This window comes from Haliotis rufescens, unplaced genomic scaffold, assembly GCF_023055435.1.
Source record: "Haliotis rufescens isolate VD_foot unplaced genomic scaffold, xgHalRufe1.0.p SCAF_4, whole genome shotgun sequence".
Taxonomy (NCBI): Eukaryota; Metazoa; Mollusca; class Gastropoda; order Lepetellida; family Haliotidae; genus Haliotis; species Haliotis rufescens.
This window is the reverse complement of record NW_025964112.1, coordinates 45,716,164-45,727,857: the sequence shown is the minus strand read 5'-3', so window position 1 is coordinate 45,727,857 and position 11,694 is coordinate 45,716,164.

Below are 11,694 nucleotides of genomic sequence, written 5' to 3'. Positions count from 1 at the left end.
TTGTCAGTGATACATTCATTTGACTTTTTATCGTTATTTTGCATTTTACGTCCAATGGAATCTGTTTCGTCAGATAATCGAGACTGGTTATTGTCTGTCGTTGGCGTTATATATTCCTATACCTGATAATGCGCTTACGAGTCACATGCCATCCCCAGTCATAATATCATCGTTCTGAAAAGCAAACCAGAAAAAAGGACATAACGCGCATATGATATCATCCCTTTACCTGTGTGTGGCGTTTGCACCAGTTTAACATGACTCTAAATTACACGCTTGAAATTCTCATCGACCATAAGCGCCATCTGGCCAGCTTGTTGTTTTCATAACAGCATATAAATGTCATGTTCATTTCATTAAAAAATGAAAGACAGTGAAATTAACTTGTCGACAGCTGGTCCTGTCTCACGTCCTAGAACCTATTGTACCGACAAACCGTATGTGGACTAGCGTTTTATTATCTATCTCTATCTCCCAACGACATTAATTAATTTTTGCGCTTGTTCCCGTACATAATGGAATATTTGCATTCAACGTAAAAACGTCATACGTATAAATATATAATACACGTGATGTCAATGGAATATTGTCCCACATCAAGACATATACACTACAGTATTGTTTAAAACCGAATTATCGCTCCACGAACTTCGTTAATGGGATGAAATTTATTATACAAAGAGTTTGACGAACCTAACAACCGAGTCCCATCTGCATTTGATGTCACGTCAGGCTTTGAACTACCTCTACGAACGCCATGAACTATGTCATGTCCGACAATGTACGCACAATGTATGCAGTCATGAACCACGCCACGTCAGTCATGGACCACGGCAGGTCAGTCATGAACCACGCCACGTCAGTCATGAACCACGGTCAGTCATGAACCAAGGACGGTCAGTCATGAACCACGGCAGGTTAGTCATGAACCACGGTCATGAACCAAGGACGGTCAGTCATGAACCACGGCTGGTCAGTCATGAACCACGGACGGTCAGTCATGAACCACGGCACGTCAGTCATGAACCACGGCAGGTCAGTCATGAACCACGGCACGTCAGTCATGAACTACGGCACGTCAGTCATGAACCACGGCTGGTCAGTCATGAACCACGGCTGGTCAGTAATGAACCACGGTTGGTCAGTCATTAACCGCGGCAGGTCAGCCATGGACCACGGTCAGTCATGAACTACGGCTGGTCAGTCATTAACCGCGGCAGGTCAATCATGAACCACGGCTGGTCAGTCATGGACCACGGCAGGTCAGTCATGAACCACGGCTGGTCAGTCATGGACCACGGCAGGTCAGTCATGAACCACGGCAGGTCAGTCATGAACCACGGCAGGTCAGTCATGAACCACGGCTGGTCAGTCATGGACCACGGCAGGTCAGTCATGAACCACGCCACGTCAGTCATGAACCACGGCTGGTCAGTCATGAACCACGACAGGTCAGCCATGAACCACGGCTGGTCAGTCATTAACCGCGGCAGGTCAATCATGAACCACGGCTGGTCAATCATGGACCACGGCAGGTCAGTCATGAACCACGGCAGGTCAGTCATGAACCACGGCAGGTCAGTCATGAACCACGACAGGTCAGCCATGAACCACGGCAGGTCAGTCATGAACCACGGCTGGTCAGTCATTAACCGCGGCAGGTCAATCATGAACCACGGCTGGTCAGTCATGGACCACGGCAGGTCAGTCATGAACCACGGCAGGTCAGTCATGAACCACGGCAGGTCAGTCATGAACCACGACAGGTCAGCCATGAACCACGGCAGGTCAGTCATGAACCACGGCAGGTCAGTCATTAACCGCGGCAGGTCAGTCATTAACCGCGGCAGGTCAATCATGAACCACGGCAGGCTAGTCATGAACCACGGCAGGTCAGTCATGAACCACGGCTGGTCAGTCATTAACCGCGGCAGGTCAATCATGAACCACGGCTGGTCAGCCATGGACCACGGTCAGTCATGAACCACGACACGTCAAGTCATGGACCAATCAAGGTCAGTCATGAACCTCGGCAGGTTAGTCATGAACCAAGGACGGTCAGTCATGAACCGCGGCAATTCGGATCACCGAAGACGAGGGTTCTATTCCCGACATCGGCGCAAAACGTCAACAAATCTAAGGCTCCCTCACCATGATATAGCTGGAATGTTGCGAAAACCAACGAGCACTCACTTCACTCACTCACTCACTTTAACGATACACACAACACCGTCTCACTTTATATACTGAACACAAAATGTTAGGGATCATAAATCGTTGCGTTCTTTCAAAGGGATTGATTGCAGCAAGTACATGTTCTTCTTGCGCTGGTAGGGATGTATACATGGAGCAGGCAACATAAAAACAGGTGTGTATAGTGAACGAAACAGGTGTTCGGGTGGGCATACCGTCATTTCCCATGGCCAAATTTATGTATCATTTTCAGGTCAATTGATGTGGCTGTTTGTAATCTGATGTCTTATTATGTTCGTTTATATATCAGAGAAGTATTTTGAAGTACCGATACTCAGCGCGAACAATACTTCCGGTGTGGCATGGCGTGGCGTGAGTGAGAATGATTTAAGGCCACTTTTAACAATATTCCACTAAGCCATACTCCACCTTTTTTACAGCGGACGTAAATAATCAAGTCTGGACCAGATAATCCAGTGATTGATATAATGAGCATCCATCTTCAAAATTGGGATACGGTGACATGCATCAACCAAGTCAGAGAGCCTCACAACCGATCCCGTTAGTCCTTCTTACGGCAAGCATTGGTTAATGAATAATAAACGAGGAGAATAATCAGCCGGTTCCTAACATTGCGATAATATGACAATAGGCACACATAGTCCTTCTTTTTGACCATCGCCATAACTAATGAGCGTCGCGTGTTCTCACCAACGTGACCTACTTAATAATCTTGCAATGTGACCTACTTCTGATAATATATATTCAGGTAGACACAGCTACTGGCTACAAGCACAGCGTGTCTCATAGAGTAAGATAACACCCGCGCAACAAATTAGTTTATCATGAATCCATGAGGATGTATTAATACAATTGTACTGCCTCGTGACAGCTGGAAATAATTACTCCATTGAAAGCTCAGGTAATATTGAAATCAAGCGGGATTTTCCATAATTAAGTCCCCGCAACCAATAATGATAGGGTTCTTTATTAAAAAAAATCAAATTAAATTTTGCTTGGGGGTATTATTTCATATTTATATGCATTACTTTAATAAGCATATGACCCAACTGACCCAGTCCTTGAACCTTGAAGTCCATCGTATTTGACGATTTAGTAAATCAATAGAACATTTCGATTTCGATTTGGGCGTGTTTGTACGGTTACACGGCAATTAAAGCGTTAGGGTATTAGTTTGAATTGATGTTTCGTTGATGGGATAATGCGATGCGCAATATATTCTAGAGTCGATGTTCGTAACTTGTAGAAAGCACGTTGAAAACAACAGTCATCCAGTGGTGGCTAATATCAGCATATCAAGGCCCTGAAAATGTTTTCTGACTTCTTCGAATATAATTAGCAATGTAAAGAATGTCAATACACTAGGCCTTTACGATACAAAGCATATCGCGTTGCATCAAGATATAACATGACATTTTTAATGTATCCCCTTTTCGATGCCTTCTCGTTAAATAATAAGAACATCTTTTTCGTCGTTTATCATCGTAATTAGCGAAATTAAAATACATATTGCATGAATGAAGGGGGCGTGCGAGGCCAAGCCAACTAAATCTCTGTACAGAGTTGCGTCCCTTAGGAATGCCAGAATCCGATATTCAAATACCAGATTCGTCATGATAATGTTTGTAGATTTGTCATCACCGTGACCCAGCTGGTGGCATTCAACCATCAAACGTCTAAGACTGCATTAAGGTGTCTCTCCTCCCATATCATTCTGCCACGGCGTGACATCACAGAAACACTCACTCACCTACAGTTAGAAGTTTTGTTTGTTTGTTGTTTAACACCGTACTCAGCAATATTCAAGCTATATGACGGCGGTCTTTAAATAATCGAGTCTGGACCAGATAATCCAGTGACTGACACCATGAGCATCAATCCACGCAATTGGGATACGATGACATGCATCAACCAAGTCAGAGAGCCTGACCACCTAATCCCGTTAGTCGCCTCTCACGACAAGCATAGTCGCCTTTTACGGCATGCAAAGGAAGTCTTTCGCCATCTTACTTCACCTCTTTGCATTTTCCCGGCGATATATGAGCTTTTCATACCTATAAATCAAGAGAAAGTTAATAACTAGACTATATAAATAAGCACGAGGAGCACCACTTCCTGACCTGGTATTGCGTTATGTAAGAATCTTGAGAATCTACTGTAAACTCAAAATACACAAGCATGATTTGGTCATGCAAGCTATAATAATATCCTTGATTATGAATACAGGAAACGGGTATATAAACTCTAAATATTCAACCAGTTATCTATACCGTTGAGTGAGTGAGTATGGTTTTACGCCGCTTTTAGCAATATTCCAGCAATATCACGGCGGGGGACACCAGAAATGGGCTTCACACATTGTACCCATGTCGGGAATCGAACCCGGGTCTTCGGCGTGACGAGCGAACGCTTTAACCACTAGGCTACCCGACCGCCCCCTATACCGTTGAAGGTCAGTACCCTCAAAATATGTTTTTAATAAGAATGGTTATTGTCGTGACACCGCCTTTGTGTTTAGTTCACGTCGTGAGCGACACGTGGCATTCGTATGACATAACAACAGGTGGAGATCGCATATTGACAGCTGCTCTCACGTACAGTGACGGTGGGCATGTGATTGATTAGGAAATATACAAATCACCAAGTCAGTTAATACTCAATTGCGTGCATGCCTGCAGTTGAGAATATTGCACAACTAATTTTGTAGTTTTTCCCCATAGTTTCGTAAAGCTAGTTTATGACCTACAAAGGCAGGTGTTTTTTAATGTTGTACATTCATTTAACTGACTGGTGACATATGACATTCACTAAAACATAACCTACTGAACATGCCCCTTGGAGTGTTAGTGATGGGGTTTTTTTAGATTGTGTTTATGTTCCAGAACGTCGACATAATATTGGAGTGAGTGAGTATGGTTTTACGCCGCAGTTAGCAGTATATCAGCAATAACTCCAGAAATGGGCGACACATATTGTACCCATGTTCGGAATAGAACCCGGGTCTTTGGCGTGACGAGCAAACACTTTAACCACTGGGCTACTACACCGAACTACAGTAAAGTCTCGTTAATCCGACTATCGGCTTTATCCGACACTAATGACGGGAACCGATTAAAACAGCGCTATTTAGATCCGTTAATCCGACAGTCTCGCACTCCGACTCCGACACGCCTAATTTGCAACGATTTGCTGAAATCACTTATTAATCAGTCTCGTTAATCCGACACAGTGATCAGCGTACTCCGTGCTCATCTGCCCGCGAGGACACAGCCCCGTGTTTTGATGCGAGACGAGTCGGCGAGTAGCTGCATATTCTATCATATTGGTAGGACCGCTCGCCTGTCTGATAAGTTTACTACTTTGGACACTACGAACACGGGTATGAGGCTGACAAATAAATCACCGTAATCATATTTGAACCCATGCTCCTCGGATCCTGGCATGACCAAGGGACATAACTCAAAGAATTCCAGCGCCTTCGAAGACTGGGTACCCGCCTCCTTTCTAACGTTCTCGCAGGTCGCAGACGCATACTTCGGTAAAACACGTGGAACCAATGCTCATATAATCGGAGCAAATGTGGACTCAGATCCATGATCAGCGGATCCTTCAGACTAAGGGGCGTAACTCTGCAGAGCCAATAACACGCCTTGGGTCTCTGAGTCATTCACTTCTTGTCCTACAACTAAAGGATACTACGTCACTGTAGTACATGCAGGATGGTACCCGTGAAGATCCGGGGTAGAATAGGTCTTCAGCAACCCATGCTTGCCGTAAAAGGCGACTATGTTTGTCGTAAGGGGCAACTAACGGGATCGGGTGGTCAGGCTCGCTAACTTGGTTGATGCATGTCATCGTATCCCAATCACGTGGATCGATGCTCATGATGTCAGGTCCAGACTCGATTAGTTACAGACCGCCGTCATATAGCTGGAATATTGCTGAGTGCGGCGTTAAACAACAAAACAAAGAAACATGCAGGGTGGAGCACCTGTCCTCTTGAAATCTCGCTCAACAAGATCAATGTATCTCTTTGCGTACCTGTCAACAGTCACACGTTCTCAGGGGCGTTTTTGTCTTCTGGGTGATAAATGTATGTCTTGAAGTAGAAAAATATATGCACGTGACTGGCTGTGGTTTGTATTTTTTTCACCACTTGTAGTAGTTTTTTGTTCACGTCATAATCTCAAGAATTTCAAGGGGCCAGCGAGGTTTCAAGAAACAACGATGTTCGCTTAATCATTCAAGTTAATATATACAGTGGAAACATGAAAATAACATGAATGTATCATTCTTATTATTTTTGTTTTTGTGTTTGTTTGTTTGTTTAATTCACCACTCGGTAATATTAGCGATGTTCACTTAATCATTCAAGTTAATATATATACACGGAAACATGTAAATAACATGAATGTTTCATTATTATTATTTTGTGTGTGTGTGTGTGTGTGTGTGTGTGTGTGTGTGTGTGTGTGTGTGTGTGTGTGTGTGTGTGTGTGTGTGTGTGTGTGTGTGTGTGTGTGTGTTTGTTTGTTTGTTTCCCCACTCAGTAATATTCCAGCTATATGCCGGCGGTATGTAAATATTCGAATCAGGACCAGACATTCCAGTGATTCATACTATGAGCAACAATCCGTTGGGGTGAGGTGACACGGTATCAACTATGTTTCTGAGCCAGACCACCCCATCCATCATGACCAGCACAGGTTGCTGGGAACCAATTAAGACATAGGAAATCTGGACCAGACAATCCAGTGATTGACATCATGTGCATCGATCTAGGCAATTGGGTTACGATGACATGCATCAACGAAGTCAGCACGTCGCATTTTATGATAGGACGCAATGCAATAGCGTCTTGTTATATATTTCAACTTCTTCGCCAAAGGTTCAGCATGTATCGGGGGCACATGTTAAAATGAGACTAATGTAAAAAGTAGATATTTAGAGGAGATACGGTATTTCATCAAAATAGAAGAGTTGCTGTATGTAATTATTTACAGGTGTATTTACCTGCAAGGGGAGACACTGAAATAAGTGTCAGAGAAGTCCGATACTAAGGATCTAAATTTCAAATACATATATTTAAACGTGCTTAAATTCTAAACATGTTTAAACACTAAACGTGTAAATTCTGAACATGTTTAAACACTAAACGTGTAAATTCTGAACATTTTTAAACACTAAACGTGTACATTCTGAACATGTTTAAACACTAAACGTGTACATTCTGAACATGTTTAAACACTAAACGTGAAAATTCTGAACATGTTTAAACACTAAACGTGTACATTCTGAACATGTTTAAACACTAAACGTGTACATTCTGAACATGTTTAAACACTAAACGTGAAAATTCTGAACATGTTTAAACACTAAACGTGTACATTCTGAACATGTTTAAACACTAAACGTGTACATTCTAAACAAGTCTAAACACTAGACTGTATATTTTGTTCACGTTTTATAGCTACCGGTTATTTATCGTAGTGAAATGTGGGCCGCACCGCCATTGTCAGAATGCCATTGCGAACGTGACAGTTAATATCACACTCGTAGATAGCAACGTGCTATGGCGACGTGTTGGTACAGTTCCTCACACCGATGTCAAGCTCAATTGGGAGGACAATAGACATATAATCTTGACAAATATATATATATATATATATATATATGAAGATGAAGATCGGAGATTAACAACAACACATCAGTATTATGAAACGTCAACGCCGGATTATTGTCGGTCTCGGTTATCTGCTGAAACATATTCCAATGGCAATGCAAAATAGTGGGGATTTTTTATGCATGGATCGACGAATTTCAGTGATGACACCAAGTGTTTGCAAAATAGGTAAGCATGTCTCGATCCACCCGTAGCATCCTCCGCAGCCACAATTTGCATAAAAATGTAAGTATTTGAGTTTGTTTTGTTTTGTTTTGTTTTTGCATTTTGTTGTTTTGTTTGTGTTTTTGCATTTTGTTGTTTTGTTTGTGTTTTTGTTTTGGGGGTTGTTTTTGTTTGTTTGTTAGGGTTATTTTTGTTATTTTTTGTGTTTGTTTGTTTGTTTGTTTCTTGTTGTTGTTGTTGTTGTTGTTTGTTGTTGTTTTTGGGGGTGGGTGGGAGGTATATTAATTTTTATTGTTCCAAGGTTAAGAAATACAGTGTTCCGTATTTCGGATTGGAAAAGACTAACACAATACACTAGTTAAAATTTAAAGGTTTTGAAACAAACATTGTCACATTTCAAACTAAAAAGTTGCCGCACACAATCAGACTCAAACATACCGTGTATATCAACAAAGAGCTAAGAATCAAATGCACGAGCTGTGTGCGGTGGAGCGTTGTCCTGTTGAAACAGCTCCCTCTGGCGGTCAGTGGTGGGAAGAAGATGAGGTTGAAGAATTTGATTCATGTAGCGATTTGCTGTCAAATATCCCTGAACCACAACCAAGTTAGATCTCCTGGTGTAGGAAATGTCCCCCACATCATGACACTACCTCCACCGAAATTGTCGAATTCACGTACACAATGTTGCGCAAAACGCTCATTTCGACGACGATAAACACGTTGTCTTCAATCTCGCCGGTGAAAGAAGAAATCGTCATTTATCGCTAAACAACACTCGTCTCCAGTTTCTCAAATTCCAAGGCTGTAAGGTATGGCACCAACGCAAGCGTCACTGTGGGTGGGGATCTGTTGCAAAACAGGGACGATAACTGGGTTCTTGGTCGGATTCCAGCCTCGCGAAGATGGTTCCTGGCAATCTGGTCCGATATCCTGCTCAAACCAGGGATGCGTCCTGCAGACTCCGTAACTGTGGCATTGCGATAACGTAGGTGTAACAGTCAGATGTAGCGATCCCGTGCAGGCGTGGTAATTCTTGGTCGGCCGGTTCTCGGACGGTCTACAGTGGAATTGAACTGTGTGTATCGGTCACAGAGGCGGCAAATGGTGCTGTGGTGGACGTTGAAGTGGCGTGCAACAGAAGACTGCTATTCTCCTCTTTGGATACGTCCTATGGCGATGTTTCGATCGCCGGCTCTGAGTCTCGGCATTTTCGAACTTAAAAAATGTTGACCACGAGTTACGAATGCCATATCTTGCACGTGCATTTTGCTTTACTGGTTTCCTCAATGACATTATTGAACAAGTGTGAAAACAATGCCGTTTAAGACATTGCAAATCGACAACGGCTGAGTTTTGACGCACCGTTTGTCGAATATGATAGTCCAGTTCCTTATGTATTTTCGTTGGAATTTTTTGGAGATTTGATAAACTATATATTTTTAGAATTGTTAGGACATAGGGAACAGGAAAACTGATGTTCCCATTTTTTTCAGGGTTTTTATGGCGGCCATCTTGGCTTTTCAAAATGGCGACCAATAAAACACAACTTGTTCGATAACTTTGCCTCTAGACCACACATATTGTAAGCATTGCTGAATAAACATATGATTTAAGTAATCAGGAATCCACCCAGACTAACAACAATCATCCAAGTATAATGTAAAGTAAGATATTTAATATGAAGAACCATTTTTTAACCACAAAATATTAAAATTTAAAACAAATACACTGAAATAGTGTCTCTGCTTGCGATTAACATCTTGATACTTCTATCAAACAATCTTCATATAACTTCATATCAGCATCAACAGTGGGCACACTTTATGATTGTCATTATAATGTATCAGTAATCGTTTTCATCATCACTGTCATCTGAATCTCGGTTTTCAGTACGTGAGTCTTCATCATTTTCACACTGGGTAGAGTTTAGTGCACTTTAAGCTTTTTGACCTGCAAGAACACCTTTGTGAGGATCTCCTTTGCATTGGCATCTCACTATCTCGATAATGGCCTTTGGTGCAGGAAGAACATCAGTGGTAGTTGGTCTAAGCTGACCTCCGACGTCCTTGTGGTAGTCATATTGCATCGGATCCAGTAGAACTTGTTGTTGAATGCTTGCCTGGCCTCAAACTCGAGCCTGTAGATGTACCCTCATTATGAGATGTTTAAGGGCACCGATTGTGGGTGACAGTTTATTACTGTCCGCCATGTACTTGCGGAATAAGTGCCATCGCAGCTCTGGAATGTTGCTAATTTGGATTCCTTTCGGACAATAAACAGAACACACAAACCTGGCCAAACTTTTCAGCGGCTCTTCTGATAGTTTGGCGTCATATGAAAGCATCCTAAAGGCTTCAATTATGTCTTCATCAGCTTCAAGGAAGGTCTTAAACAGAGTAACTTTGCCAACTCTTGTAAACTTTCCAGTGTTGTCAGCACCTGAGAAAGCAAGGAATGCAGGTAAAGCTTTCGCATTTTCTGGACCTAGAACATCCCAGAATGATTTGATCTGCAGAACATCCGATGTAATTGAGATGGAGGTACTCTTTGGCAGCAAATCATAGTTGGCTGTCGCCTTGCTGCAGAGACTGCAAGACATATATAGCATCAAGGTGACAGCTTCCTCGTGGTTGTTTTGATCAAAATTCCCGAGATCCTTGTTGCTCTTAGTTGTACCAGATTCTGAAGTGATGACTAGCTTGGAGGAACTTCTGCTGTACTCCAGAGTCCTTTTCGCCAAGTACTCAGTCAAATCTACTTTGCTCTTGTCATGTGATAGGAATCTGCCCATCGGTATGTGCTTTATACTCGTCTCATCTCTGACTTGGTACTGAGTGAGTGAGTGAGTTAAAGTTTAACGTCACATCGGCAATATTTCAGCCATATCGTGACGAGACTTGGTACTGAACTGGGTCCTGACCATGGCGTCTCTTTTCTCTGGTTGTACTCTGCAGGGAATGAGATTAATAAGTGTCAAATACAAGAATAATCTCATCAAAATTTTGTGTGAGATTCATCAGTTTTTCATACAAAACCTGGCTCAGATCTCTCACTGTAACCATTGTTGCTGGCTTCCTAGTCAGCTCCAGGACAAATACCACTCCGTCTACAACTGCAATCTGCTTGCTGTGATGGGCCACTTCAGTGGCCTCTTCGTCTGGCAAAGAGTCCCATTGTACTGTCTTTCTCAGATACCAGCTTCTCTAGGACATGTATAAACTTGGACTTGTCACTGCATATCAACACTAATCCGTTTGGAGCAAACAGCGCCCTTGGTGTCAATGTAAATTCATAGTTCCCAATAGCTTCCTTCTGGTCCACATCTCGGTTTGACCTTGCCAACACCATCAGTCTGCCATAAAGATCTTTGGTCTCCTTCATATCAATCATTGTGTCACGAATCTTGACTGCATGTTTTGTGTTTCCAGATGTGAGCATCTTGTTGTTTTGTCTTTTTACAGATGACCAAAGACTGACAGTTCCATTGATTCGTCCAGCAACATATTCTTCATACAGCTTTGGACCAGTGTCATCTATGTTCAGGATCTGGGGCACATACTTGTCTGGGGTAAAGGCATGGGTGATCAGGTTGTAGAGTGCATGGCCTTCAACTGCAAATGGATTGCCATGCG